The following is a 5,040-nucleotide window of genomic DNA, read 5'->3' as shown; positions in this document are numbered from 1 at the left end:
TGATCTCTTCTGCCACATAACAAGCAACAGGACAAGAGGAAATGGATTGGATATTAGGAAAAATTTCTTGACAACATGAAAGGGTTTTCAAGCACTGGAACAGGCTGCCCAGAGAAGTGGTTGARTCACCCTCTCTGGAGGCATTTAAAAGCCATCTGGATGTGGCACTTGAGAACGTGGTTTAGTGGTGGACTCGGCAGGATTAGGCTTATGGCTGCACTTGATCTAAAAGTTTTTTCYAAATCTACCTAAGTGCTACCATAAAATGAAATTAATGCCCCAGCTTCTGCAACTGGTGTATACACTGGGGTATACACAATGCAACTCCAGGTATACACTGATACATACACCTCCTTTATGTCTCCTTATTTTCTTGACTTTGTACAGTGCAAAAGTGTTGCTGTGAAGTTCTGCCATGATGTTGTATCTCTTTTTGACTTGTCCTGATGATTGTTTATACCATAAGGGGAACTATGGACAACCTAAAACTGGACTATCTCTTAGTTGGAAAGAATAAAACTAAAAATAAAGTAGCAGCTGTTCTGTGTAAGTGGCGTCTAGGTGAGAAGAAAGAATAGCATGGTGCAGAGGAACTTGCCTTRGATGTGGGATACACAAGATCACTTCAATATTTAATCTCAGCTTTTCATGTGAGGTGGGAATATCCGCTATGACATCTGTATCTCTCTGTTCCAGAAGTAACAGCACTTTCTAGATTTACAGTGAGTCAAAACCAGAAGTATAACAAAGATGCTTCAGYAGGCAATAAGAATATACAACAAATACAATAGAAATTAGAGATTATTCCCTGACACATCCCTGTGTTTGTAAAATTTGCTATATAGCTCTGCTAAACTAGATTGAGAATAACAAAATTCTTTAAAACCTTACTATTTTACTGGATTAACCTGCTTTTATTGTTCTAACATTTGAGTAACAGCAGCTAGACAGAGCTGAGCTCAGTTACTTCTCAGTATCTGAAATCTGATTTCTGCTCAAATTCATCTGAGCAAAAATTCTCTTGTATGGGTGCTCCAAAACATGAAAACAATTGGAGCCAGGKCACTCTTGTGCAAAATGCCGCCCACATAACACAAGCTGAGGATCTGACATGTGATGTGGCAACTACTGATGAACTGASCTGAATCTGATGCAGTGCTTTGGCTTTATAACCAATTTCCAGTCCTACAAGATTGTCTCCTCCTCATGGCCATGATTTCCTKCTTTTAGGGTCTATTCTTTATTCACTCAAATCTTCTCCATGTGTCAAGAACATCATAAGAAGAAATTATGAAAAGCAACGGGTGTAAAAATCCCCATCCCACTGTTTTACTAAAGCATTTAGAGTGAGAAAAATTAGGTGAATTCACATTTCACATGTGTTTAAATTGTTAATCTCACTGCTCTATCTGTATTAGTGAATACATTTACAGTAAGTTTCACTTTATAATATTTTGGCAGAATTGTTAAAAAAATTGTTATAAGCCTAGAAGTGGAACTGAACCATGAAAGCTAAACTGTAAGCTGCTGCAAAGCTGGGTTATTAGTATGACAGAATAAAATTTCACACACACAAAAGCTTCTAAGCTGTGATATTTTGAAAGCAAGAAGAGAGGGGTGGGTAAGGGCAATCAAAGTCGTCTATGTTCCCTCTGATATTTCACTGAATGCTGCCATAATAATATGTTGGTTTTGTCTGTTCTGTTTTCCAGGCATTTGGTGATATTAGTGAGGAAAGTCCTTTGTGTAATGAAGYGAGCACAGATCAGGACCATGGAAGRGAAAAGAACAGTGTTCTGTGTACATCTACACGTATCAAGCTGAGGGAGAGGAAAAAGCATACAGCAAGGTGCAAAGGTATTCTTTTCAGTTTCTGTGCCTAACAGAAAARCACCTACACATAAAATACCTACACATAAAATAATGGGAGGGATAGGAGAAAACCAAATAAAACATGGTATCTTTTCGGAAGGCAAAGGTACATCAGTGAGACCTGAAATTTCACAGTTCTGTTTTCCAGAGTGTCTTCRTCCCTGGGTAGTCCCATCAGCTGTTGCAAGAGTCCTGAACGATGAWGAGCTGTCCAAAACACTGTCATGCTTTCCATTCAGAATCTCAATACAGTGACACAATYCAGAGCAACCTAGTTTGAGCAAGGACCAGTGTTTAAAGTATGCTGGGAGCAGGCTAATAACAAATATTGTAAATATATTTAGGTATGTGTCCACWCATACTGGTCTAAGTGCAAAGGTCCCAATCTCTCTGCCCTGTGTTGTATTTTCCACTGTGCACTGGGAGCCACTRGAGCCCTCACAGTGCCTAGAGATGTGCAAGCAGAGGGGAACATCTCTGTCAAGTGTTCAGTGAAGTCACTCCTGACCAAAGATAGTGTCAAGATGTTTGAYGACAGAGCACTGCAGAACATGCTAGGTGTCCTTAGGCATCACTGTGATTATGAGATAGCAATTTCCTCTTGTTCCTTTTCCAGGCTCATTGTGCCTGGCTCCCYAAGATCTCTGCACTCAGCTGAGTCCTATCACTGTTTTCTGATGCCCTCTAAGGAGTAAAGTTCTTTTCAAAGAGCCTTGTGTTACTCTTGAATTCACAATAATTTTGTTTGCTAACAGAGAAACCTTGGAAAGTTCACGTGAGCACAAAAGACATATTTTTTTAAAGGAAAATGTGTAAATTTAGTGTGTAGCCTCTTGCTCCTATATCCCTTTTGCTGGGGGAGGGAGGTCATACACTGTTGTTGGTGTATTCACATCATGTATTTCTCTACATCCTTTTTTCTAATCTTCAGGAAATCCTGTTGCTTCAGACAAGAGCTAGTTCCTGCAGTAATGTGTGGTCCATGGAGTTGTTTACATCATGATTCACGGTATGGCCACTGTCTGATAGGATTTATGTTTCTGACAGCCACACCTCTGCACGTACTGTGTTGTCCTGCAAGTGTTCTCTTAGTACATCTGTGTTCTTCAACAATCTACACAATGTGGTGAACTCAAATCACGGACTGGATCATGCAAACATAATTATTTCATATGACTCTTTTTTCTTCCCCAGTTGTGGGACATTTCTAGATTTCTCAGGTTTGCTTGTTTCTGCTTTTTCAGCTCTGCTCACACCTGCTAGTTATGGTGGGGAATATAATGCTGATTTGTCTTTCAACTTTCATGTCTAAAACATCGACAGTGTTTTCAGTAACTGTTCAAAGCTCAAGTCTGTTGTAATTGCAAGACTGCAAGAATGCCCAGAAGAACAATGATGGCTTCATCCACCAGTTCTGTAGCCAAGTTCCAACATGCTGGAAAATTTACAAGATCCCAGAGACATTTTTTTCTGAGGTTTTCGTGGTGGCCATACCTGTTTCCCTGTGAACTACAGCAGCTTAACACAACCTGAAAGTTATGCTCATGCTTTCTTAATAGCATTAAAGTTAAAACCAATCAGTTCTCTTTTGTTAGAACCAGTCAGTACCTATTCTATTTGGCTCCTTACAAATTTATCAGAAATTGTCCATGTCCCAAAGGCAAGAACTATGAGAGACAACGGAAGAAGGTGGGAAGGGGAACACAGGCGAGAAAGATGAAATCATTTGTGGAAGGCCACCAAAGTCAGAGGCAAATGGAGAAATACAGGGGAGACTGCCAGCATCTTGATTCAGTCTTCCCTCTGGTAGGATCCTTTTATCCTGAAAATGCAGCTGGGAGGGGGAAGATTACCTTACTGATATTTTGAATCATTTATGCAGAAATCTGTAATCATTTAACATAGTAACCAGTGACATTTTTCTAGCATGTTGTGATTTTCTGGTGTCCTTTTTTTCACACAGGTATGGTAAAACTTTTTCAGATGCATTTAYCTTTGCAAGATCTTACCCAATATCTTGAGAATTGTTGATTATAGAATTCTTAAATCCATAGTTCTCATCCACCTGAAAAAAAGTTAAATGACATTAGATAGTAACCTAAAGGTTTAGATGCCACTCCTGAGCACAGTTTTTCTTTGGATATGCAAGATAGTGATTTGGTTTCCACTTACTTTTTTGTTGGTTTCCCCCCACCCTGTTCATTTGTGTGCATGTGCACTGCATGCGTTTTCCCCCCAGTTTATTTGCAATGTGTGTGCTTATTTTATGTCGTACACCCAGACAGAAATGGTGTGAAAAACCTTCTGAATATCTACAAGAATTGATGTGATTTTTGTGGCTTTTATTGTGTAAGATATTACTTGGATGACTTCTTTCTGTCATAACAGGAATAAAATTGYCTTTTAATGTTTGCTTTGCCTGTTGACATTTTAAACTTTTCTACATAACTTTGATAAAGAAACTAACTGAAGAGAAACCAGCCAATAACCTATTGCAGTTTCTGGCTGACTGTACCAAGAGGCTGTGGGCAGCATCTTACTCTGTGCATGTTCTTGGCCTCAGTTTGGTCTTTCAACATGACTGGCTATAATGGCAAAAATGCATTTGGGCAGTRTTATACTCTGGGTTTCTCACCACTGAGTTAAGATATCCCAGTCGGGTTCTGTGAAATTTTGACTTCARCATTGGTAATACAGTGTTGGAATTTAGTCTGATGGTAAGTCTGACTTTATGTGTGGAACCACCATGGCTTAGTTCTGATAGGACTATGTTGATTTTTCTAACAAATGTGGATCTAGTCCTGAGACTAGACTACATGTTCAGCATGAAGGACTTGACTGACCTCTTTTATTCTTCCAGTTATATTGGAATGTCTCCACTGACTTTCATTTGATCTAGGATGTACAATYCTGTGTATTACATATTTGTGAAAGCTGAACTGAAGATACATTTAAATACTGGGTAAATTTATTTTTTTTTCTTTTTAATGCAGCATCCTACCTATTAATTTTGATTTCTTGCATCCTGTGAGCTCCTGTGTTTGTTGGTCAATATGCAGTGGGTGCCACTGGCTTTGAAATTGTGTTCTGAAGTGCTTTTATCAGCAGCATCATCCATAATGCTCAGTTATAGCTGGATAGTAATTGTCTGTCTATGCAGTGTTCCTT

At 39.1% G+C, this 5,040-nt stretch overlaps 1 long non-coding RNA gene across 1 annotated transcript in view; it reads left to right on the top strand.

Annotated features, from left to right (window-relative positions):
* The window catches only part of LOC130576063 (uncharacterized), a 12,669-nt gene extending 8,275 nt beyond the window's left edge, over positions 1–4,394 (top strand). Inside the window, exons 2-3 of the long non-coding RNA XR_008965631.1 lie at positions 1,713–1,857; positions 2,804–4,394. This is a non-coding gene — a long non-coding RNA (uncharacterized LOC130576063). The remainder of the gene's footprint in view (positions 1–1,712; positions 1,858–2,803) is intronic.
* Positions 4,395–5,040: the final 646 nt, after the last annotated feature.

Source organism: Malurus melanocephalus, unplaced genomic scaffold, assembly GCF_030028575.1.
Source record: "Malurus melanocephalus ecotype Western Australia unplaced genomic scaffold, MMel_1.1 scaffold_126, whole genome shotgun sequence".
Classification (NCBI taxonomy): domain Eukaryota; kingdom Metazoa; phylum Chordata; class Aves; order Passeriformes; family Maluridae; genus Malurus; species Malurus melanocephalus.
The sequence above is the reverse complement of the archived record's forward strand: the minus strand, read 5'-3'. Positions and strand labels throughout refer to the sequence as shown.